At 37.7% G+C, this 27,105-nt stretch overlaps 1 protein-coding gene across 1 annotated transcript in view; it reads left to right on the top strand.

Annotated features, from left to right (window-relative positions):
* Window positions 1-27,105, top strand: part of ITPRID2 (ITPR interacting domain containing 2) — a 100,485-nt gene that overhangs the window by 29,717 nt on the left and 43,663 nt on the right. The window contains exon 2 of the mRNA XM_004267389.4: window positions 25,950-26,051. The gene's annotated coding sequence lies outside the window, so the exon portion shown is untranslated. The remainder of the gene's footprint in view (window positions 1-25,949; window positions 26,052-27,105) is intronic.

Raw genomic sequence — 27,105 nt, forward strand, 5'->3', positions numbered from 1 at the left:
ATGGGCTTCCATGGGTGGGAGACTGTCCTAAGGAGAGGAAACAGCAAACAAAGGAGTGGAGAGGACTCTCTGCGGGCAAAGGTGCAAAAAGGCTATGAGAGAGGACACAAAACATTCAGTATTTACAATAGATCAGCTCAGCTGGAATGTGGAATTTGGGGTAGGGCTGGGGCCTGGTTTTAAGGAGAAGAAGTTGAAGCAGTTCTCTTCTACCAGCCATGAAAATAAAAGTCAAGAAGAGGCAGCACAAATGCTTGTAGACAATGCACAGGCCCCAAACAATAAGTACCCTTAGATGGGGAGACTGGTAGTCATTTACTTTGAGGCATAAGTCAAAATACTTTTAAATATAATGTATGCCTCAGGCCTGGAGAGGTCAGACATGTCTATAGGTAGTGTATATTTTATACACTAACAATCGAGAGAAATCTCCACTTCCCTCTTCCAGGTATTCTTTCTTAAAGACACTTATCTGCATTAGAATTATATGTTAAAACTCCTTTGTTTCTAAAGGAAAAACATCTTCCTGGCTTCTTGTGTGAAAAATACTATCTTTGGTGTTTTAATCTAACCATTCTCACAGCAGTAGATCATCTATAGAACATCTTAATGCCCCATAGATGGGCTACAGAGAAGTGATGGTTTAAGGACCTCTTTAATTTTTTTTTTCTAGTTGTTACTTTTATTTTTCTTAACTCTGAAATTGAACATATTTACATATATTTATGGTATATTTTGAATTAAAAACTTAAAATAAACATATTGATATCCTTTACCAATTTTCCTTTAGTTGTGTTGATATTCTTCTTAAGAGTTTTAGAACTTTATTTTTTCAATTTTTTTTCAAGTATAGTAACATTGTAAGATTTACAATGTTGCTAGTTTCAGGTGTATAGCGAAGTGAATCAGTATACACATACATATATCCACTTTTTTTTTTTTAGATTCTTTTCCCATATACACCATTACAGAGTACTGAGTAGAGTTCCCTGCGCTATACGGCAAGTTCTTATTAGTTATCTATTTTATATATAATAGTGTGTATGTCAATCCTAATTTCCCAATTTATCCATCCCCCCCTTATGTCCTGGTAACCATAAATTTGTTTTCTATATCTGTGACTCTACTTCTGTTCTGTAAATAAGTTCATTTGTACCCTTTTTTTAGATTCCACATATAAGTGATATCACATGATATTTGTCTTTCTGCATCTGACTTACTTCACTCAGTATGACAATTTCTAGGTCCATCCATGTTGTTGCAAATGGCATTATTTTGTTCTTTTTTATGGCTGAGTAATATTCCATTGTATAAATGTACCACATCTTCTTTATTCATTCCTCTGTTGGACATTTAAGTTGCTTCCATGTCCTGACTGTTGTAAATAGTGCTGCAGTGAATATTGGGGTGCATGTATCTTTTTGAATTACAGTTTTCTCTGGGTGTATGCCCAGGAGTGGGAATGCTGGGTCACATGGTAGTTCTATTTTTAGTTTCTTAAGGAACCTCCATACTGTTCTCCATAGAAGCTGTACCAATTTATATTCCCATCAACAAACAGTGTAAAAGTGTTTCCTTTTTTCCTCACCCTCTCCAGCATCTCTACTGTTTGTAGATTTTTTGACGATGGCCATTCTGACCAGTGTGAAGTGATACCTCATTGTAGTTCTGATTTTCATTTCTCTAATAATTAGTGATGTTGAGCATCTTTTCATGTGCTTTTTGGCCATCTTATGTCTTTGTTGGAGAAATGTCTATTTAGATCTTCTGCCCATTTTTTAATTGGGCTGTTTGTTTTTTTGATATTGAGCTGCATGAGCTGTTTGTATATTTTGGAGATTAATCCTTTGTTGGTTGCTTCATTTGCAAATATTTTCTCCCATTCTGAGGGTTGTCTTATTGTATTGTTTATGGTTTCCTTTGCTGTGCAAAAGCTTTTAAATTTAATTAGATCCCATTTGTTTATTTTTGTCTTTATTTTCATTACTCTAGGAGGTGGATTAAAAAAGATCTTGCTGCGATTTATGTCAAAGAATGTCCTACCTGTGTTTTCCTCTAAGAGTTTTATAGTGTCAGGCCTTACATTTAGGTCTTTAATCCATTTTGAGTTTATTTTTGTGTATGGTGTTAGGGAGTGTTCTAATTTCATTCTTTTACATGCAGCTGTCCAGTTTTTCCAGCACCACTTATTGAAGGCCTCTTTAATCTTTACTCCTAACAGGAGATTATCTCAAAATAATAGTGGGTTTTAATAGTGCAAGTTTATTATTAAAACCATTTATTAAGAAGTAATTAAAATCTAAGGTAATTGGGCACCTTAGGAAATTTCAACACAGCACCTTCCTTACTCTGAAAGACAACTTCGTCCATCTAATGCCTCCTTGGATAGTTTGTAGAAAAGTTATTTACATGGTGCCAGCATATTGAGAAATCATCTATCTTAACACTGTTAATATCAGTGACAGCAGAACTCCTTGTGGTACAGACTTTAATTCATTTAACCAATAAAGTGTGACTAAGTGCTGGGCACTGTGTTAAGCACTAGGGATGTATGTGTGCAAATATAAAATATCCATGATGTAATATGATGAGTACTAATATAGAAGTATGCATCAAATCCATCTGACTTGAGAATCTAGAGAGAACATCCCCAAACCTGGAGAAAACAATAATAATTAAGCAACTCGTTAATTTTTTCTCTTGTAACTGGACGTGGGAGGGTTGAATCATTTTCTATAGGTCAGAAAAACATCTGATTAGCACTAACTTGTCTAGCGTTTGATCCTAATTCAAATAGTGATGATGTTACTGGAATTGTTAGTTCCCTTATCTTTTAAAATACCCTGGTCTCCCCTATGTGTTCTAAAAATGCAAACTATGTAATATGCACCTGCTTAACTGGAAATGTTTCCTTAGGTTATCTAATATATAACAAAATATTTTTAAAGTCGTCAATCTCTAAAGTATGATAGTATTCCTAAAAACACTTAATGTGGATATCATAATTTACATAATTAAGATTCTTTTGAGACTATGAAAACTGCAAAACATATTTCTTTTTTTTAACATCTTTATTAGAGTCTAATTGCTTTACAATGGTGTGTCAGTTTCTGCTTTACAACAAAGTGAATCAGTTATAATATACATATGTCCCCATATCTCCTCCCTCTTGCATCTCCCTCCCTCCCGCCCTCCCTATCAGACCCCTTCAGGTGGTCACAAAGCACCAAGTTGATCTCCCTGTGCTATGCGGCTCCTTCCCACTAGCTATCTATTTTACGTTTGGTGGTGTATATATGTCCATGCCACTCTCTCATTTTGTCCCAGCTTACCCTTCCCCCTCCCCGTATCCTCAAGTCCATTCTCTAGTAGGTCCGCATCTTTATTCTCATCCTGCCCCTAGGTTCTTCTGACCATTTTCTTTTTCTTCTTCTTTTTTTTAAGATTCCATATATATGTGTTAGCATGGGGTATTTTTTTTTCTCTTTCTGACTTACTTCACTCTGTATGACAGTCTCTAGCTCCATCCACCTCACTACAAATAATTCAGTTTCGTTTCTTTTTATGGCTGAGTAATATCCCATTGTATGTATGTGCCACATCTTCTTTATCCATTCATCTATTCATGGACACTTAGGTTGCTTCCATGTCCTGGCTATTGTAAATAGAGCTGTAATAAACATTGTGGTACATGACTCCTTTGGAATTATGGTTTTCTCAGGGTATATGCCCAGTAGTGGGATTGCTGGGTCATATGGTAGTTCTATTTTTAGTTTTTTAAGGAACCTCCATACTGTTCTCCATAGTGGCTGTATCAATTTACATTCTCACCAACAGTGCAAGAGGGTTCCCTTTTCTCCAAACCTTCTCCAGCATTTATTGTTTCTAAATTTTTTGATGATGGCCATTCTCACCGGTATGAGATGATATCTCATTGTAGTTTTGATTTGCATTTCTCTAATGATTAATGATATTGAGCATCCTTTCATGTGTTTGTTGGCAATCTGTATACCTTCTTTGAAGAAATGTCTATTTAGGTCTTCTGTACATTTTTGGATTGGGTTCTTTGTTTTTTTGATACTGAGCCGCATGAGTTGCTTGTGTTTTGGAGATTAATCCTTTGTCAGTTGCTTCATTTGCAAATATTTTCTCCCATTCTGAGGGTTGTCTTTTCACCTTGTTTATGGTTTCCTGTGCTGTGCAAAAGCTTTGAAGTTTCATTAGGTCCAATTTGTTTATGTTTGTTTTAATTTCCATTTCTCCAGCAGGTGGGTCAAAAAGGATCTTGCTGTGATTTATGTCATAGAGTGTTCTGCCTATGTTTTCCTCTAAGAGTTTGATGGATTCTGGGCTTATATTTAAGTCTTTAATCCATTTTTAGTTTATTTTTGTGTATGGTGTTAGGGAGTGTTCTAATTTCATTCTTTTACATGTAGCTGTCCAGTTTTCACAGCACCATTATTGAAGAGGATGTCTTTTCTCCACTGTATATTCTTGCCTCCTTTATCAAAGACAAGGTGACCGTATGTGTGTGGGTTTATCTCTGGGCTTTCTATACTGTTCCATTGATCTGTATTTCTGTTTTTGTGTCAGTACTGTACTGTCTTGATTACTGTAGCTTTGTAGTATAGTTTGAAGTCACGGTGCCTGATTCTTCCAGCTCCGTTTTTCTTTCTCAAGATTGCTTTGGCTATTCAGGGTCTTTTGTGTTTCCATACAAATTGTGAAATATTTTGTTCTAGTTCTGTGAAAAATGCCAGTGGTAGATTGATAGGGATTGCATTGAATCTGCAGATTGCTTTGGGTAGTAGAGTCATTTTCACAATGTTGATTCTTCCAATCCAAGAACATGGTATATCTCTCCATCTATTTGTATCTTTAATTTCTTTCATCAGTGTCTTATAATTTTCTGCATACAGGTCTTTTGTCTCCTTAGGTAGGTTTATTCCTATTTTATTCTTTTTGTTGCAATGGTAAATGGGAGTGTTTTCTTAATTTCACTTTCAGATTTTTCATCATTAGTGTATAGCAATGCAAGAGATTTCTGTGCATTAATTTTGTATCCTGCTACTTTGCCAAATGCATTGATTAGCTCTAGTAGTTTTCTGGTAGCATCTTTAGGACTTTCTATGTATAGTAGCACGTCATCTGCAAACAGTGACAGCTTTACTTCTTCTTTTCAGATTTGGATTCCTTTTATTTCTTTTTCTTCTCTGATTGCTGTGGCTAAAACTATGTTGAATAATAGTGGTGAGAGTGGGCAACCTTGTTTTGTTCCTGATCTTAGTGGAAATGGTTTCAAATTTTCACCATTGAAGACGATGTTGGCTGTGGACTTGTCATATACGGCCTTTATTATGTTGAGGAAAGTTCCCTATGTGCCTACTTTCTGGAGGGTTTTTATCATATATGGGTGTTGAATTTTGTTGAAAGCTTTGTCTGCATCTATTGAGATGATCATGTGGTTTTTCTCCTTCAATTTGTTAATATGGTGTATCATGTTGATTGATTTGCATATATTGAAGAATCCTTGCACTCCTGGGATAAACCCCACTTGATCATAATGTATGATCCTTTTAATGTGCTGTTGGATTCTGTTTGCTAGTATTTTGTTGAGGATTTTTGCATCTATGTTCATCAGTGATATTGGCCTGTAGTTTTCTTTCTTTGTGACATCTTTGTCTGGTTTTGGTATCAGAGTGATGGTGGCCTCGTAGAATGAGTTTGGGAGTTTTCCTCCCTCTGGTATATTTTGGAAGAGTTTGAGAAGGATAGATGTTAGCTCTTCTGTAAATGTTTGATAGAATTCGCCTGTGAAGCCATCTGGTCCTGGGCTTTTGTTTGTTGGAAGATTTTTAATCACAGTTTCAATTTCAGTGCTTGTGATCGGTCTGTTCATATTTTCTATTTCTTCCTGGTTCAGTCTTGGAAGGTTGTGCATTGCTAAGAATTTGTCCATTTCTTCCAGGTTGTTCATTTTATTGGCATAGAGTTGCTTGTAGTAATCTCTCATGATCCTTTGTATTTCTGCAGTGTCCGTTGTTACTTCTCCCTTTTCATTTCTAATTCTACTGATTTGAGTCTTCTCCCTTTTTTTCTTGATAAGTCTGGCTAATGGTTTATCAATTTTATCTTCTCAAAGAACCAGCTTTTAGTTTTATTGATCTTTGCTATCGTTTCCTTCTTTTTCATTTATTTCTGATCTGATCTTTATGATTTCTTTCCTTCTGCTAGTTTTGGGGGTTTTCTTGTTCTTTTTTCTCTAATTGCTTTAGGTGTAAAGTTTGGTTGTTTATTTGAGATGTTTCTTGTTTCTTAAAGTAGGCTTGTATAGCTATAAACTTCCCTCTTAGAACTGCTTTTGCTGCATCCCATACGTTTTGGGTCGTTGTGTTTTCATTGTCATTTGTTTCTATGTAGTTTTTGATTTCTTCTTTGATTTCTTCAGTGATCTCTTGGTTATTAAGTAATGTGTTGTTTAGCCTCCGTGTGTTTGTATTTCTTACAGATTTTTTCCTGTAATTGATTCTAGTCTCATAGTGTTGCGGTTGGAAAAGATACTTGATACAATTTCAATTTGCTTAAATTTACCAAGGCTTGATTTGTAACCCAAGATATGATCTATCCTGGAGAATGTTCCATGAGCACTTGAGAAGAATATGTATTCTGTTGTTTTTGGATGGAATGTTCTATAAATATCAATTAAGTCCACCTTGTTTAATGTATCATTTAAAGCTTGTGTTTCCTTATTTATTTTCATTTTGGATGATCTGTCCATTGGTGAAAGTGGGGTGTTAAAGTCCCCTACTATGATTGTGTTACTGTCTATTTCCCCTTTTATTGCTGTTAGTATTTGCCTTATGTATTGAGGTGCTCCTATGTTGGGTGCATAAATATCGATAATTGTTATATCTTCTTCTTGGATTGATCCCTTGATCATTATAGTGTCCTTCTTTGTCTCTTGTAATAGTCTTTGTTTTAAAGTGTATTTTGTCTGATATGAGAATTGCTACTCCAGCTTTCTTTTGATTTCCATTTGCATGGAATATCTTTTTCCATCCTCTCACTTTCAGTGTGTATGTGTCCCTAGGTCTAAAGTGTGTCTCTTGTAGACAGCATATATACAGGTCTTATTTTTGTATCCATTCAGCCAGTCTATGTCTTTTGGTTGGAGCATTTAATCAATTTACACTTAAGGTAATTATCGATATGTATGTTCCTTTTCCCATTTTCTTAATTGTTTTGGGTTTATTATTGTAGGTCTTTTCCTTCTCTTGTGTTTTCTGCCTAGGGAAGTTCCTTTAGCATTTTTTGTAAAGCTGGTTTGGTGGTGCTGAATTCTCTTAGCTTTTGCTTGTCTGTAAAGCTTTTAATTTATCCATCAAATCTGTATGAGATCCTTGCTGGGTAGAGTAATCTTGGTTGTAGGTTTTTCTCTTTCATCACTTTAAATATGTCCTGCCAGTCCCTTCTGGCTTGCAGAGTTTCTGCTGAAAGAACAGCTGTTAACCTTATGGGGATTCCCTTGTGTGTTACTTGTTGTTTTTCCCTTGCTGCTTTTAATATTTGTTTTTTGTATTTAATTTTTGATAGTTTGATTAATATGTGTCTTGGTGTGTTTCTCCTTGGATTTATCCTGTATAGGATTCTTTGTGCTTCCTGGAGTTGATTAACTATTTCCTTTCCCATATTAGGGAAGTTTTCAACTATAATCTTTTCAAATATTTTCTCAGTCCCTTTCTTTTTCTCTTCTTCTTCTGGGACCCCTACAATTCAAATGTTGGTGTGTTTAATGTTGTCCCAGAGGTCTCTTAGACCGTCCTCAATTCTTTTCATTCTTTTTTCTTTATTCTGCTCTGCAGTAGTAATTTCCACTATTTTATCTTCCAGGTCGCTTATCCATTCTTCTGCCCCTGTTATTTTGCTATTGATCCCTTCTAGAGAATTTTTAATTTCATTTATTGTGTTGTTCATCTCTGTTTGTTTGCTCTTTAGTTCTTCTAGGTCCTTGTTAAACGTTTCTTGTATTTTGTCCCTTCTACTTCCAAGATTTTGGATCATCTTTACTATCATTATTCTGAATTCTTTTTCAGGTAGACTGCCTATTTCCTCTTCATTCGTTTGGTCTGGTGGTTTTTACCTTGCTCCTTCATCTGCTGTGTGTTTTTCTGTCTTCTCATTTTGCTTAACTTACTGTATTTGGTGTCTCCTTTTCGCAGGCTGCAGGTTCATAGTTTCCGTTGTTTTTGGTGTCCTTCCCCAGTAGCTAGGGTTGGTTCAATGGGTTGTGTAGGCTTCCTCATGGAGGGGACTAGTGCCTGTGTTCTGGTGGATGAGGCTGGATCTTGTCCTTCTGGTGGGCAGGTCCACGTCTGGTGGTGTGTTTTGGGATGTTTGTGGCCTTATTATGATTTTAGGCAGCCTCTGTGCTAATGGATGGGGTTGTGTTCCTGTCCTGCTAGTTGTTTGGCATAGGGTGTCCAGAACTGTAGCTTGCTGGTCGTTGAGTGGTGCTGGGTCTTGGTGTTGAGATGGAGATCTCTGGGAGATTTTCACCATTTGATATTACGTGGAGCTGGGAGGACTCTTGTGGACCAGTGTCCTGAACTTGGCTCTCCCAACTCAGTGGCACAGCCCTGATGCTTTGCTGGAGCACCAAGAGCCTGTCCTCCACACAGCTCAGAATAAAAGGGAGAAAAAAAAGAAAGAAAGAAGATAAAATAAAGTAAAATAAAATAGTTATGAAAATAAAAAATAATTATTAAGAAAAAAAGTTTTTTAAGTAATTAAAAAAAAATGGAGAGAACCCTAGGACAAATGGTAAAAGCAAAGCTATACAGAGAAAATCACACACAGAAGCATACACATACACACTCACAAAAAGAGAAAAAGGGGGAAAAAAAAATATATATATATATCGTTGCTTCCAACGTCCACCTCCTCAATTTAGGATGACTCGTTGTCTATTCAGATATTCCAGAGACGCAGGGTACATCAAGTTGATTATGGAGATTTAATCCGCTGCTCCTGAGGCTGCTGGGAGAGATTTCCCTTTCTCTTCTTTGTTCGCACAGGTCCCGGAGTTCAGCTTTGGATTTGGACCCACCTCTGTGTGTAGGTCGCCTGAGGGCATCTTTTCTTCGCTCAGACAGTATGGGGTTAAAGGAGCAGCTGATTCAGGGTCTCTGGCTCACTCAGGCCGGGGGGAGAGAGGGGTACGGATGTGGGTCGAGCTTGCGGCGGCAGAGGCCAGCGTGACATTTCACCAGCCTGAGGTGCACCTTGTGTTCTCCCGGGGAAAGTTGTCCCTGGATCACGGGACCCTGGCAGTGGCGGGCTGCACAGGTTCCCGGGAGAGGAGGTGTGGAGAGTGACCTGTGCTTGCACACAGGCTTCTTTGTGGCTGCAGCAGCAGTCTTAGCGTCTCATGCCCGTCTCTGGGGTCTGCGCTGGTAGCCGCCGCTCGGACCCGTCTTTGGAGCTCCTTTAAGCAGCACTCTTAATCCCCTGTCCTCGCACACCAGGAAACAAAGAGGCAAGAAAAAGTCTCTTGCCTCTTCGGCAGCTCCAGACTTTTTCCTGGACTCTCTCCTGGGTAGCCATGGCGCACTAGCCCCTTTTAGGCTCTGTTCACTCAGGCAACCCCAGTCCTCTCCCTGGGATCCGACCTCCGAAGCCGGAGCCTCAGCTCCCAGCCCTGACCCGTCCCTGCGGGTGAGCAGACACACCTCTCGGGCTGGTGAATGCTGGTCGGCTCCGATCCTCTGTGCAGGAATCTCTCCGCTGTGCCCTCCGCACCCCTGTTGCTGCGTTTTCCTCCGTGGCTCTGAAACTTCCCCCACCTCTGCCACCCACAGTCTCCGCCTGCGAAGGGGCTTCCTAGTTTGTGGAAACCTTTCCTCCTTCATTGCTCCCTCCCACTAGTGCAGGTCCTGTCCCTATTCTTTGTCTCTGTTTTTTCTTTTGCCCTCCCCAAGTACGGGGGAGTTCCTTGCGTTTTGGGAGGTCTGAGGTCTTCTGCCAGCGTTCAGTAGGTGTTCTGTAGGAGTTGTTCCACATGTAGATGTATTTCTGATGTATTTGTGGGGAGGAAGGTGATCTCTGCGTCTTACTCTTCCGCCATCTTGAAGCTCCTCAAAACATATTTCTCTAAAACTCTGAAGCAATTGTTTTGTTGCCTTTGAAGCAGAAACATTTTCATGTAATAAATCTGTGAGCTATTTGTCATTGTAATCTAAATTCTTTAATCTATTATGGATAATTTATTATGGATAAATCACAATTTTTAATCTGAAGAGTCTAAACGTTCAAATAATTTAAAGGAATGTCTTTGTCTAGCCTGTGTCAGAACTTATATTTCCCACTTCACATGGAGAATTTCAGATTTAATACTTCCTCTGCTTTTCCATGTGAGGGTGATATCAGCTTCATTTGTCAACAGTGCTGTTACTGTTCTTTAGCTCATTTCTTTTTATCCTAATTTCCTCATCCCCAATAATCATATGGCAGTGATACCAATTTTAATATATTAATGGGATTTATATTTCATTTTAAAAAATTAGTGCCTTCCTATTTATTTCTTTTTGGCGGTACGTGGGCCACTCACTGTTATGGCCTCTCCCGTTGCGGAGCACAGGCTCTGGACGCACAGGCTCATCGGCCATGGCTCATGGGCCCAGCCGCTCCGCAGCATGTGGGATCTTCCTGGACCGGGGCACGAACCCGTGTCCCCTGCATCAGCAGGTGGACTCTCAACCACTGCACCACTAGGGAAGCCCAGTGCCTTCCTATTTTTTAGGTGTAGAAGAAGAGAAAATATATAGTGCTGGTTCCATGTATTTGAAATACAGTGCCCAAATATACCAAATTAGTTTCAAACAAAATTCCTATTTATGATAGAATTAACTATAATAGAGGATCATAGACATTTCCAAATCTCCCCAACTGTTAGAAACATGAAATAATTCTTGCTGACTATATTAGAAAAGGCATCCTGATCAGTTTGCAGGTAGATAATGCCCATTTAACATATGAATATTTGAACATTTCCTGTTTATAATCATAATGCCTTTCACTTATAGATGGAAATGCTTCTAGTTTTTTTTCACCCCCCAGATTTATTGAGATATAATTGACATATAACATTGTATAAGTTTAAAGTGTACAACATGTTGATTTGGTACTTTGAGTATATTGCAAAATAATTACCACCCATAGTGTTAGCTAACACCTCTATCATGTCACATAATTACCATTTTTTTTTGTGGTAAGTACATTTAAGATCTACTCGATTAGTAACTTGCAAATATATAGTACAGCATTATTAACTATAATCACCATTCTATATATTATGTCCCCAGAACTTATTCATCTTTAACTAGACGTTTGTACCCTTTGATCAATACATCTAGTTTTTAAAGTCCTTTCCCATGTGTTTGTTTGGTTCTCACAAATCTCAATATATATCTATATATATAACAATATATTATATATTAACTATATACATAAACTATAGAGAGTGAGAAGTGTGGTTCAGTTATCTTTGTTAAACAGAGAAAATGTAAAATGTTTATATGTTCTGTAACAGTGGTCAGCAGACTATGGCCCAGAGGCCAAATCTGACCCACCACCTGCTTTTGAAAATAAAGTTTTATTGGAAGACAGCCCTGCTCATTCATTTATGTATTGCCTATGGCTGCTTTTGTTGTGCAATGGCAGAACTGAGTAGTGACAGAGACCATTAGGCTCACAAAGCTTTAAAACATTTACTATCTGGCCTCTTAATGAAAAAAAAAATTTCTAATCCTGTTCTACAGCAATTTTTCCTTAAGAACCATATTTAAATAATTAATTTAAAACTTTTTCCAACTTTATGATGTCAAAATTAATAGTGTCCAATACATGGCATATACATTTTCTATGGGAACTCTGCATACCACAAGAAGTGAACTATGGAATTTCACAGCATTTAATGCTACTATTTTATAATGTAGGAAACAGCATATCAAGATATGCATGTTAATAATAAAATAATTAGGGGAATTTTTTTTTTTTTTTTTTTTTTGCTGTACGCGGGCCTCTCACTGTTGTGGCCTCCCCCGTTGCGGAGCACAGGCTCCGGACGCGCAGGCTCTGCGGCCATGGCTCACGGGCCCAGCCGCTCCGCGGCATGTGGGATCCTCCCGGACCGGGGCACGAACCCGCGTCCCCTGCATCGGCAGGCGGACTCTCAACCACTGCGCCACCAGGGAAGCCCATTTAGGGGAATTTTGATTTATTGATATTGATGTGACTTTACTGAACCAGAGAAGTTCAGAAAAAGTCTCCTCTTAAAAGTGAAACTAATACAGTTCTAATTTAGTATGGTGTGCAAGTCCATTCCTATCAATATTTCAGCTTAGCTTGCGTGTAGCTAGCTCTTAACAGAAGCAATTATCAAATGATTCTTATAGTCTTAAAATAAACACTAAGGCTGATTTAACCTTACTTTTGAACATCATTTCCTACTATGGAGTTTTACACTTGAGCACAAATATCTGGCTCTTTCTTTAGAAACATCATCTTCAGACAAGATGCGCTCTAATTCTATGATATGTAATGTAAAAATGTATCAATAGATTCTCACCAGTTGAACATACAAATGAACTAAATACAGATTCTCTGGAAGGCATACATAACTTCAAATTATTGCCTACCTCTTGTCTTTCTACTCTTAAGATATTTAACTTTGGAGAAATGGGAAAAACCAGACTCCCATTTATTACTGCTAGAAATTTGAGGGAAATTTATTTCAGAACATAAAATAAAGAACTGGTGTAGATAAATGAAACACAAATGTATAGTAAAGTTAGAAGTTGTTTTTAAAAATGAAACTACAACATTTCAGGGGCTTCCCTGGTGGCGCAGTGGTTGAGAATCTGCCTGCCAATGCGGGAACACGGGTTCGAGCCCTGGTCTGGGAGGATCCCACATGCCGCGGAGCAACCAGGCCCGTGAGCCACAGCCACTGAGCGTGCGCGTCTGGAGCCTGTGCTCCGCAACGCGGGGCCGCGACAGTGAGAGGCCCGCGCACCGCGATGAAGAGTGGCCCCCGCTCGCCGCAACTGGAGAAAGCCCTCGCACAGAAACGAAGACCCAACACAGCCAAATATAAATAAACAAATTTAAATTTAAAAAAAAATATGAAACTACAACATTTTAACTGTCAGAATGCTTTCCTTTGGGGTTTTATTTTGATGTATTTCAGCTATCGAAAAATAATGGGATCTTTCCCTTAAAGACCCAAAACTCAACATCTTTCTAAAAAGAAATGCAACCAACTTTCAAGTGTCTTTTCATGGCTATACTATACTTCTTGTGGGTCTTATCAGTAGCAGTTATATTCAAGTGCTTATGGGTAGGCATCTATTCCAAAAACTTATTTCATAATATATCTTCTGAGCATTACCTTTATTTACCCATTTTCCATTGTAACTTATAGCTTAATTAAACTAAATTAAGCTGCTTCCCTGGTGGTCCAGTGGTAAAGAATCTGCCTTACAATGCAGGGGACATGGGTTTGATCCCTGGTCAGGGAACTAAGATCCCACATGCCACGGGGCAACTAAGCCCGCGCACCACAATTACTGAGCTCGCGTGCCTCAACGAGAGAGCCTGCATGCTGCAAACTACAGAGCCCATGCACCCTGGAGCCTCTGCACCGCTGCTAGAGAAAAGAAAACCTACACACCACAACTAGAGAGAAGCCCGTGCACCACGACGAAGAGCCCGTGCACCGCAAAAAAAAAAAAAAAATCCCACATGCCTCTACGAAGATCCTGCGTGCCACAACTAAGACCCGATGCAGCCAAAAAACAAACTAACAAATTAAAAACATTGATGATCTACTAAATTCAAGGAATGAATACAGTTTGAAAGAAAATCTTATTTAACATTCTCTATTAGTTTGGGGCTAGATACTCTTCCCTCAAGGACTGGTCAACTGTGACAAAGTTGAATAGAGCCAAGATTAAACAAATTCTATTCTATTTGTTCATTTTCCATTCCTGCTTATACCTCAGTGGTTTCAATAGCTTTCTAGCTGGTTTCCTTTAAGAAGAAACATAATGTCATAATAGACATAAAAGTTCAATTGCTAAATACTCAGTGAATGTTAGTTCCCTTTCTTTCTTATCTTACTTCTTTACCTTTCCCCTCTCCGTCAGGATTTCCCAAGTCAAAATCACTCTCCTCACCCTTGCCAGAAAATTTTTTTCCTTTTTTAATAACAGTGTTTTTAAAGCTGGTTGATGTTGGTTCTACAGCAAAAGGGAAAGAAAGTGTGAACAGGAATCTCTCACTGCTTCTCCAGGCAAAAAAGTTCCCCTTTGATTCATTTTCTGACCTTACTTGCTTTTCAACATTTTTTTTAAGTGACATTTTAAAGCACTTGCCTGTACCACTAAGATGATAACAACCTTATATTGAAGTTCCTCATTATGACCCTCATTAGTTTGTAAGTTTCTGGGTATCAGAAACTAAATCTTAGTACTCAATTCCTATCTGGGTCAAGTAAATCTCCTTGTACAAAAGCATGACACAACTATTAATTGAATTTTAAAAAAGTGTGCATGGATTGAATGATTCTTACTTTAAGTATATTTAAAATTTTATATAATTTGTCAGTAACAAGGGCACTCCAGTCAAAAAATTAAATTTGCAGTAAGTTTTATAAATGTATTACTTTTATTTGCAAAGTTTAATTCACTAGAAATAACTTTATTTAGCAATAAATATTTCTAAAATTATATGTCTATTCATATATATATATGTATGTATATACACACACACACACACATACATGCACATAGATGAACTGGGTTTTTCACTGAGATTTTCATATTATAAATCAACTTTGTAAAATGAAAAGTTTTGTTAAAAAGATTAGTAGTATCAAAAGTTGTTTTGATCAAGCCAAATTGACAGCTAAGTCACTTTTATATTGATAACTGAGTCAAGTTTGTCTGATGGAGAAACCAGGAATTCTAAAAAAATTATAGACTTTGGCAGTCACATTTAAGTACTTTGCAGTTAAAAGCAGCAACGGTTTATTTAACAAGTTGCTCGGAATCAAGTGGAACTTACTGTTTTGGTGTTTTGCCTGACTTTTTTTCCATTTACAAGTGAATAAATGCCCCGTAGATAGAAATAGTTTTTTAAATACAGCCAAAATGAAATGGCTAATTTCACCAATATATTTTATTAACTGGAATGATAGTACTCTTTAATGGCATTTGTCTGACACCAGGTTTGTGTATTTCTTCACACATTCTGTTAAATGAACACCTGCCAAAGCAAATATCTGACTGATATTTATACCAGACTGTTTCTACGTAGGAACACTATGTTACACTGCTTGCTTACTTGAAGGAATACAGAAGATTAGAAGTTGTGAATGTTGAATACAAACTTTGGTTTCTTTTTTTTGAAATGCTAACTCAAAGTAGAATTTTCAAAACTGAAATTTACTGACAATAAAAGGTACTCACAAACCAGAATCTAAATAACTCCCCCCAAATTGTTCAAATCTTTAATCAATCCTCGATACTAATTTTTATCAAACATCAAGCAATTTTTTTCAGAAGAAAGTTTCTAAAAATATTGACTCAATACAACAATAGAACACCAAAATAGTCTAGGTGTGAATCTTTTTTGATTCACTTGAGTACTGCTGGCATTATGAGGCTTTGTGGTTTATACGAAGGGTCTCTGATGATCAAGTTCATTGTTTTTAAGGTTGAGGAAACTCAAGCGCAAGCCTGAACAGAGAAAAGAGAGCAGAGCCAAGGTCAGCTTTTCTCCTGTTTCTACATGGTGCCTCCAGAATTCCTCCAAGGAGCCCTAGGAGCTACTGGTGGGGCTGTAGAAGGGCTAAGCAGGCAGGACCCCTCACTTTTCCCTCACACACAGCACTCTCTTTAATAAGGGTTATTTTGCTGCACCTCTTTTACATATTTGAAATTCTAGGTAAGAATGAGTTTGAAGAAAAAACTCTGTCCCTAAAAAACAAATCTGAAAACCACTGTATTACCTTGTGCACCATAAGGAAGAGGGGGAATATCAGACCCAAATTTGAAATGACGTCCCTGTTAGTAGCCAGCATGAGAAACACTTAGAAATTGCATTCCAAAATAAGGGAAAAGGGATCCTGAATGTAGTTTTTTTGTACAAGTAAAGCCCTATTTTATTATTTTTTTTCTTGTACATCGGTTGTTGACTTAGTGTTTCTAGAAATTTGAATTGTACAAAAATGAACAATGAATAAACAAAGTTTGGTAGAGAAACTTCCAATGTGTTTCAGAATGCAAAAAAAAGTGAGGCTTACAGAAAAGCATAAGAATAAACTAGTTAACAGAAATCAGAACAATGGAAAGTTAAATGACAGTAAGAGCACCATATGGACTAAAAGACTCAGGAAGAGCTTTCTGGAAAAGAGGCACTCAAGTAAGAGTAGAAGATAAGGGAGATGGCATTCCTGGTGGCAAGAACAACAGAGATGAAGGGGGGGAAAATCATGTTTATTGAAGAGAAAGAAGATACAACCAAACGGAGAGGACTGTTTGTGTCAGTGGGATATGAGCTTGAATTGGTAAAATGGGGTTTTATTGAAGAAGCCCCTGGAAGGTAATTGAGGACTGTACATTTAAAGTATGCATAAGGGCAATATGGTACTACCTTTGGTACTCAACAGAAGATGTGCTTTGGTGCTAGCAGGCTGGCAGTGCATTTTGAACATTCAAGGAAGTTTCTTTCATTGTGTTAAATTACAGGTGGTGGAAAAAATGTAGGTGGTACTTCAAAAGATGCTAGATTGTTTTTAGAGATTTAAAATCACATACGCAATAGGAGACACACATGGACATTTTATACTGCTCTCACAACTCTGTTGTCTGGAAAAAAAAAGCTTAGGAAGTGTACACCATGACCTAATCCATATCTTTCATGTCATATTTATGTAATATGCATAATTTAAAATTTTTGTCATCCCTTTTAAATAATTTGTAAAATAAATTAAGAAATTTTGCTTAATGGTAAGCGCTATGTGTTTGAGAAATGATATTCGAAATAAACTTGTTTCTCGTAGAGTAGAAATACTATTGGATATAGTAGAAAAACAAGATAATTACTATTACTAGATAATTAAAACTGAAGATAATTAAAACTGAAGAAACAACTTCCCTTAAAAAGATTTGAATTAAATGACCCTGGAGAAGTGTTCTTTTCCATTTATAGCTTTTATTTCTGTTTCTTCATTATGCAAGACATGGAGACAAAATTTTACCTAGCATAAATGAATAATATAAAGGAAGAATCAATGGACTAGAAATATCCTTCCAAGGTCAATCCAATGAATGGTCCCTATATTGTATGACTATTAATTTTTAGGCAGAAGCAGATAAACCATCATTTTTTATAAGCAACACATCTGTTATATAGGTTAAAATCAATCTCAAATGAAAATTATCCTACAAAAATATTTTTAACTTCTAAATATATTTCTTCAATCTCCAGTGTCTTTGGACCACCCAACTGAATGTTAAATGTTTCCATTCTTCTTTTCTTTTTCTTTTACCAAGTCCACTATGGAGGTGTGTGGCTATGCATGCATGTGCCATGGTTCTCCTTTGCTAAAGTCTGATATGGAGAAAATTATTTTTCTAAGGAGAAAAAAATTTTCCTTCTTGGGAATTACCTGGTTTTGCTGGATACTTTGATATTCTTATTGAGGGGTGTGCATGGGAAGTCCATCAAAGGGTATGTTTGAGTGAGAATAGTGGTAACTGGACAGTTTTCTAAAATGAGTGGCTTCTATAATGCAGTGTTTTAGTTTTTCTTAGAAGGCAAGCTTGGAAAGAGAGCGGAATTGCATTTAAATAAAACCGTGTTAAGAAAGGGAGGGGAGAAGAGTGATGAGATGGCTAGTTTCAGATAAGAGCATAATTTTGAAGAGTACTGATACGCCAGATAACAATGTTGATTATAATCTTCTCCTTGGTAGTCCTCCTCCATTTTCCAGACTTGTAAATCTTAGTAAAATTGACTTCACCCGCTCTGGTATTGTGTGGGTGGACCTGCCTTGAGGATGGGTGTTGGGGAAAGAGCAGAGGCTTCTTGATGTAATAACCTCTGGATGGCTCACAAGCATAAGGACACATACACATTCACAGACATGCACACACGCAGACCTGTGCATACATGCACACAAATGTATATCGCCATGTAAAAAGCACCTGTCAGCTTAAGCCATTTCCACACTGACCGGGCAAGGTTGGTTCAGGTAAAACTTACACTGGTTTTGAATCACTGTGATTGTACTCATGGTAGAAAATAGAACTTTAAGAGCATTCATAAACTAATTTGGCCCTTTGATAAATCTTTGGAAATGGATAGAAAATTCAGAACTTTTGGTACTTCCAGGGCCACACAGCCTGTGATTATAATCATTCAGAAATTTTCCATCATTTATCTTGTTTTCTTTTGCTGGAGGTTATTTTGTACTTTGGGGATATTAAGAATCAAAACTATTCATTTATATGGATAAAGGACTTCATTCTAATTCGTATTCATAACTCAAGAAACTCCATGTCAGAGTTGTTGAATTACTGCTTTTCATCATGTCTCCCTCTGCACAGTTTAGTGGATTGGATGTTCTCTAAGACCTATTCTAGTTCAGAAAATATTAGTTATTATAGGACCTCTTAGTATTATGTGTAGATGCCAATATCCAGTGGCATAAAAAGGATTCTGCTGGTAAGGAAGAAGATGGAGCAGTGATGGTTTGGCAGGTAACCAACAGTATAGGTTACCAAGGCAAATCTGAATTTTTGTTGACTAAAACATAATTTCCTCTAATATTAAGTAGTTAGTTCTATAACAGTATGTAATTTAGCCTGCCTTCTGATTCAGGGATAGGATTTTTTTCTATAAACATTTATTTTTTGTTTCTGAGGCTCTTAACATTGTTAGAAAAGGGAAAACACACATCAATGCATGTGAAATTATTAACATAATTTTTATTGAGTATTCTGAACTAAGAGAAGGAGATAGCTCATTTGCACATTTCCCCTTTTCTACATCATTCTTAGGGCACATGTTAGAGGTTCTCCATGTACATGGTTGCTGGCTCCTTCTCCTTTATATTAGCTGTTCACATTACCCATGGCCAAAACCTCAATTTCCTGTGTTCCCTTCCTCCTTCCAGTTTCCCACCTTTTAAAACATATCCATATCCTTGGAGCCCTATTTGTACTTACATGATAATGGTTTTATATGGGCTAGATTAACTGTGCTAATATTTACTTTGCTAATGTGTTGGACCTCTAAGGTAATTTAAGGCTTTAATCGTTTCAAAAGTTCAACCCCTTTAAAAAGCTCTTCAGGAATGCTGCCAGTTTACACATCTTGATGGAATGGCCATTTTGGCTTCCCTATCACACTCACAGAAGCAGGTGGCTACAAGAAACGTTGGTTGGCCTGTATGACTCCACTGTCTGGAGTCTGTTCATTATGTCAGCCTGATCTCTCATCTTACGCCATCTCTCATTCCCTCATCAAACTCACATTGCAAATTGCTGGTTTCTGCAGCCATTTTCTCCACCCTGTTTCCTGTGTCATCTTGGGTGATTCATATGTGACTTCAATATTTATAGAGATGCCCCACCCAACACCCTGAACTCATTATTTCTTGACCTCCTCTGCTGCTCAGGCCTTTTAACTCCTTTGGATCTCAGTGATCTACTACCAGTGCTATACCCCAGTGCTACCTTGTCTTCCCCAGAAACTCCTCATCTCTCTTAATTACATTTCATAATCATACTGTCTTAATCTGAGTTCCTGCTTCTTCCAACTATCCCTCTTCTTTACTTCTATCAAACTAACTCTTTGGCTTCATAAAGAATCTAAAACCTTAGGAAAACAGCAAAGATTCAAGTCTCTGAGCCCCTCTATGACCCTGCTTCTTTATCCTCTGCCTACCTCTTCCATCCAGTCTGCATTCTGTGGTTTATCTCACCAACTAATGTCTCTACTATCATCACACTCAAGCTCTGAGCTCCTCTCCTGGAGGAATCTAAACTTTTGTCTCTTGAAATTCCACACCTACGTACCTAAGCCTGCCAAATAAAGTTATATCATTGCCATCAGCATTGTAAAGTGGTTAAGAGCATGGACTCTGGAGCCTGACCACCAAAGCTCAGTTCCTGGCTCCTCCACTTACTAGCTGGGTGCCCTTAGCAAAACAGCGTGACCACTTTGTGCCTCATTTTCTTCATCTGTAAGAAGGTAATGATAACTGAACACATCTCATAGAGATGCTATGATGAATAAATGAGCTAATATTTATAAGGTGCTTAGAGAGGTATGTAACTGTTAAATAAACAAGTATTCTACTTCTCCCTTGTAGTTTTTATTCCATTTTTAATAACAGCTATTTCAAAACTTCACTCTCTTTAATTCTCCAAAAAGCTCACTCTCCATCACTTCAACAGATGATCTGTCCTCATTCTCAGAGTACATATAGGACAGTAGGTGTGAATTCCTTTAAATTATCTTACCCTAGAAATTTAACTACATTGGTGCATTTATATCTCTTTCCAATCTAAAAGAAAGAAATCACCTGCTAAAATTAAGTTTCCTCCCTTCAAATACCTAACCTTTTCTGTGTATATTTAACCTTTCTCTGTCTACTTGTTCCTTTCTTTAACCAGTAAACATGTTTTAATTCCCATGCATTCCCCTCAAAAAATAACCAAAAATCCTTCTTCAACTCTACATTTCCTTTTAGCTATTTTCCTATCTTCGTCTTTCTCTTCATCAGATGCCTACATTTCCTGTTTCTACCTTTACCTCTTTCATGACTATGTTACTCAGAAATGATAGTAATTGTAAGAAGGTCTAATATTAAAATCAAGTGGGAATAAACTTCAAGGGATCAAAACTTTAGAACTTGGCTTTTTCCCAACCTTAACCAGACATAGATATTCATGATCTTGAATGCTCGTATATTTATATAACGGCTTTCCTGCTCTTTTGTTCTACCATAACGAATTAATTGTTATCATTTGACTACCCCTGCTATTTCCTGTTTCCCTCTTCTAAAAAGAATTAGCCCTACAGACTCCCACTACAATCAAGGCTTCACTCTTCACCATTCAACCACAATTACTGTCAAGGTCAGCAATAACATCTCGATTTCCAAATCCAGAGGTCAATTCTCAGTGTTCATCTTAATCAACTTCTCAGGAAGTTGGTAGAATTTACCATTTCCTCTTCTTTAAAACCTTTTTTTTTTCAGTTGCCTTCTGGATACCACTTTCAGTTCTCTTCCTACCTTGCTAGTTGATCTCTCTTAGCCTCCTCTGATGGATGCTTCTCAATTATCTGCCTCTAAAATGTGAAGTACCCCAAGACACTAGCCTTAGATAGCTCTTCGTAACATTCTTCACCAATTCCCCCATGGTGGCCCCAGCTAATTTCTGAGCTTTAGATACCACCTATATGCTGATGACTCCTAAACTTATGTGCTAGTCCACATTTTCCCCTTGAACTCTATACTCATATCTCCAAATGCTTACTCAATATATCCACTTAGATGTCTAACAGGCTTTTCAAACTTAACACACTGAACAAACTTTTATTTCTCCCAGAACTCCTCCACCTTTAATCTTCTTCATTTCAGTCAGAGAGAGTGTATGAACTTAATAGTTTATACTGGTAAAAGAACGAAAGCCGGTGAAGGAGACTGGGAAGTAGTAAAATGTAAGATCAAGAAAGAAATGTGAGGCATAATCAATCCTGACAAGAGCTATAAAGATACCTATAAAATTAGGGCTGAAAGGATCCACTAGACTTGACATTTTATAAGTCATGATGACTACTGCCTTAATAGGCTTAGAATAGCTTACTTGGGAAATAGGAAGAAAGCTGACCAGAATCATATAGAAAAAATGGCTGTCTGATATTAATGATGCCAAACACACACACACACACGCACACACACACACCCTTACAATATTTAAGCCAAACTTTCATTCAGAGTTCCACCTTTGTACTGTAATTTCTCTTTTTTTTTTTTTTTTTTGATGTGGACCATTTTAAAAGTCTTTTTTGAATTTGTTACAATATTGCTTCTGTTTTACGTTTTGGTTTTTCAGCCATGAGGCACGTGGGATCTTAGCTCCCTGACCGGGGATTGAACCCATACCCCCTGCACTGGAAGGCAAAGTCTTAACCACTGGACCGCCAGGGAAGTCCCTGTATTGTATTTCTGACTGCTTGGGGCTACATCTCTTATATGTATTATAAGTACCTCATATCTAATATGTCCAATAATGAACTCATTTCCTTTCTTCTCTGTTCTCCTTACTCTCAAACAAATTAATGCCTAATCATTCTAAATTCTCTATCATGTTGAATGACACCAATACCTATCCATTACCTAAAGTACAAAGCAAACCTGGGGATTATTCTATTTCTTCCTCCCCACCCACTTCTAATCTGTCAAATCTGATTGCAGCCCTTATCTCCACTGGTCTAACTCAAGTCTTTATAAACCTCCGTCCTCCAACCCCTGCCACCAAACTAATAAGCCTCCTACCTGGTTCCCTTGCCTGAGGCTTTCCCATGCCCTATTCTTTCAACTGTATAGTTACAGTTATCTTTCAGTAAAGCACTTTAGTTAAAAACTGAAAGCTGCTTCTAACTTCACACTGGCAGTAATACACTCCCTTAAAATAGCACACCAAGGCCTTTAAAATTTGGCTCTCACCTACCATTTCAACCTCAGTCTATGACAGTTCCTCACTTGCCTTAACGTAATCAAACTGAAAAATACACTGCATGGGGTCAGACACATACTTCCCACACTTCTATCTCTGGAATACCTAGAGCTTTCAAAGTTCAAATAAGTTTTTATCCTTAAATTGTAAATACAATTTTTAAAAGTTTGAAAAATAAAAGAAAAAAATTTAGCCATAATATTGTCATTTAACAGAACATGTTTGTTTCCCGCCTAACGTTCCTCTCTGAAAGTACATATTTGTAAACATATAATTTTGCTTAAGATTCTCACATATTTTATTTAGCTATTCCTTGTTATGTTGCAGAAAAGAAATATCAAAAATTATAAAATTTATTTTGATAAAAAGAAATAAATGGGGCTTCCCTGGTGGCGCAGTGGTTGAGAGTCTGCCTGCCGATGCAGGGGACACGGGTTTGTGCCCCGATCCGCGAAGATCCCACATGCCGCGGAGCGGCTAGTCCCGTGAGCCATGGCCGCTGAGCCTGCGCGTTCAGAGCCTGTGCTCCGCAACGGGAGAGGCCACAACAGTGAGAGGCCCGCATACCACACACAAAAAAAAGAAATGAAAGAAAAAAGAGGAAAAAAAACAAGGGTGGGGACAGAATCGAGCCATGAATAAAGTTTAAGATGCATTCCATGATGACCTACTCATCTACCATGAGTGAGCCACACATTTGGCTTTCAATTTTCTAGCTGCCAATGTGAAAAGAGAAACTCTGTCAGTTATCTAACTCCCAGTGCCCGTGAGATTAACCAAAAATGTCCTGGTAATTTTAACTCTTCTTGGAACAAATATTGTGAAAAGATATATCTCCTGAAGGGAATACAGGGTGATATACTTAACAGCCTGTGGGAAGATTCTTTATTGGAGATGGTACATCTCATTTCATGTCACTGCTCAAATCAAGAATCAGTATAGGCAGATGCCATTGCACAAATCATAGAGTAATTCTGTAAAAACCATCTTCTTGGAAATCATTTGATACTATCAAGGCACCCAGCTCTTTGCTGGTCTGCTTTAAATCATGAGTAAATATAATATATTGAAATACTCACATATCATATATGTTAGTCACAGTAGTGACTGACATTTATCCTTTAGAAAAACTTTCTGAATATTGTTTCTCTTCAAGATAGAGTTTAAAATAGTTCTTAGGTGAAATCTTAAAACGTCATGTCCCATACCGGGCAGTTGAAGCTTGCTTGGAAGATCAGATTTTAGGTTGAGAAGCAAAAACTCCCTCTTTTTGATCAGGAACATTGTTCCCTTTGAGAAAGTCCTCTGAGTGCAAGAATGTGGCTGGGCCAGGGATGTTACAGTCTTGGGCTTTTGCATCTAATAAAGAACAGAATGTTATCCTAGAAGGACTCAAACATAACCTGAATAACATACTTGTTTGCAGAGATTCTCACTGTCTCCAACCTTGAGTCCTCTCCAGAAATATGCATAGGTGGAGCTACAGATTTGGGGCCAGAAGTATCAACTTTACTTCTGTAATATTACATGCTAGTAAGAAACCTGAATACTCAAATCTTTGTTTTTACATTCTCTGAGTTTTTCAGAAGATTTGGTGAGATAAAAACAATTTTTCTACCTTTGCCTTTGTGTTTGCAGGACTGTTGAGTTATGGATTCTCGTCCCTCAATAATTCTGTCACTAAGATGGCCGACCTTAGGCAGGCTTCTTAAAATTTCTGAGCTTAGTTCTCCTCCCTTGTGAAATGAGGGAGTCTTAGTAGGTAATCGCCTCCCTTGAATTCCCTCTGCCCATCAGCTGTAAGTGAAGAATCCCCTCAGTTTGATAACAGTAAGTGGTTGCTAATGTTTCCCTAACAGCGGACCTGGAGTATCTAAGACAGTCACACATCTTGGCTAAGAGCATGGGCTTTGCAGGGGAAAAGTCCTGGTTCCACTCTGCCCCTTACTAGTATGTGGCCTGGGGCAAGTATTAACCTCTCTGAAGCTCAGTTTCCCTTCTGTAAAGTGAAAGTAATATAAGCTCTTATAGAGTTGTACTAAATGAGACAGTATAAATCCAGGTATAAATACTGTGTCTGGAACAAAGCAAGTGCTCAATCAAAACTATCCATTTTTATTATTACCCTGGGTCCACTGAAATAATCGCTCTTCTAACAGCATTTCTCCAAGTTGAATATCAGCACTAGTGTAATTACAGTGTTTAAAGGTTTTAATTACAGTGTTTAAAGGTTTTAAGGTGCCAACTTGAGTTGACTTGTTTTAGAAAAAAATTGGAAAGACGTAGGCTCAGGGAAATTTTTAAAAATTAAGCAAAACAACCTGTGTGCTGACCTTTACCCTGTAGTTCTTTTATTTAATAACCGTCTGTTAGCAAACACCACTTTAAGCTGTTTGATTAGTCCTAATGTAATCCAGGCCAAATATGCTACCTAACAGCAATAATAAACTTTTTCGCCTCAAAGAAATTTTAATGGCATTTGCTTTACTTTTCTGTTTGTTTTGAAACAAGATTGTGAAGAAGTTCTTAGTTTGGGGTTCCCATCAATAGATGTTTAGTCCTTTTAACTTTTGATCATATGTAGATTATATTTCAATACAACTAAGTACAATAAAATCATTCTTAGATAGCAGAGATAAGCTTTGAAGGCTAAGTACTTATTTTATAATTTTAAAGCAATTGTTTACCCACAAAAGAAAAGGAAAAAAATTCCCCCAAATGTGGGAAACCGGAGTTCTTTGCTGTGCTCTTAACTACAGCAGGAAATACGTGTTTGTTTATTATGACCCTAGTGCTTCCATAGCCAGATTAACATTCAAACACAGAGTTTTTATTCCTCTTAACCAACAATTGTCACCCTGACTGTGGAAACTGATAATTTGCAGGGAGTTCGAGAAGAATACTTGTATAATTACATCCACTAGAGCCTGGCTTGTACCCACAACTTGGCGATAAATTCTTTGTGAACAGAGAACACTTCTAAGAGTAGGTCCCCCTACAGGGTGTATTAATTAACACGCGGTAATGTGCTGGGTCAACCTTTGTCAAACATGACTTTCAAGGACTATCAAATTTTATAGCAAAAGAGTTCAGAATTGCCATTATATGTTAAGGACGTCTCCTTGTTGATTCTAGGTTTTTCCTCATTTATGAGATGTGAGCCTCAACTGATTTGTAACCGGTTGTGAAAGAGTAATCACTTGTATTGCTGCTAGAAAGTTCTCTGCAGGATAAAAGGTGAGTAATATATTTTATAGATAGATAAATAAGACTCTACACTGATGCTTAAGTCCTGAATACCTGCATGTTAAAACCCCAAATTTATCAAGCCATTGTAGAGACATATTAATTCAATTTTAAAAGTTCTTAGGGGCTTCCCTGGTGGCGCAGTGGTTGAGAGTCCGCCTGCCGATGCAGGGGACAAGGGTTCGTGCCCCAGTCTGGGAGGATCTCACATGCCGTGGAGCGGCTGGGCCCGTGAGCCATGGCCGCTGGGCCTGCGCGTCCGGAGTCTATGCCCCGCAACAGGAGAGGCCACAACAGTGAGAGGCCCGTGTACCGCAAAAAAAAAAAAAAAAAAAAGTTCTTAGGAACTAGCTTATTATTTTCTGTCTCTATAGATGTTATTTCCTTCAATATTTTATTATTGGATTAACTCTCATAGAACTTCACTTATTTTAAAAGCAATTTTAAAGGATTGCTTACTGAATTTATACACAACTTTATTTTCTTAATACACAACTTTCTAAAAATTGCTTATAATCATTATTTGTTTGCCAAAATGATTTAATCAGAGGAAAGAGATTATTAAGTGGATACATCTTATAGCTTCTGAATTAAGGGAGACACAAAGGGGGATTTAAAACTGTCACTAAGCTCTAAGGGATCTACTGGCCCTGCCCACCAATACAGTGCTGGTGGAAATTGAGTGTCCTTGTTTTGACGGCCTACCTGCTCAATCTTGTACTTTTTGGTTAGTGATGGTAAGGAAAGTTGGTGGAGCTGAATGTAAAGAATAGCCAAAAATGGTTTAGCAGAATCCTGTCTGAATCTGGCAGAAACCCTGCTTTCTCCCCATTTTGTCCACCCTCAAACTTGCCAAGCCTTGTTCACTTTGGCTTTATTTTAAAAATGCATTTCTGGTGAGTGAGGAAAGGTTTTGTACTGTGTTTTCAATGACTCACCCAAAATAACTCCATTGAACTTGTAAACGGTCCTGTTCTGAATGCAGATTGTGTTTGTTCTGAGATGGGCATGAAGGGGCTGCAGAATGGAGATTAGAGAGGGGAAA

The sequence above is a fragment of the Orcinus orca genome, chromosome 7, assembly GCF_937001465.1.
Source record: "Orcinus orca chromosome 7, mOrcOrc1.1, whole genome shotgun sequence".
NCBI lineage: Eukaryota > Metazoa > Chordata > Mammalia > Artiodactyla > Delphinidae > Orcinus > Orcinus orca.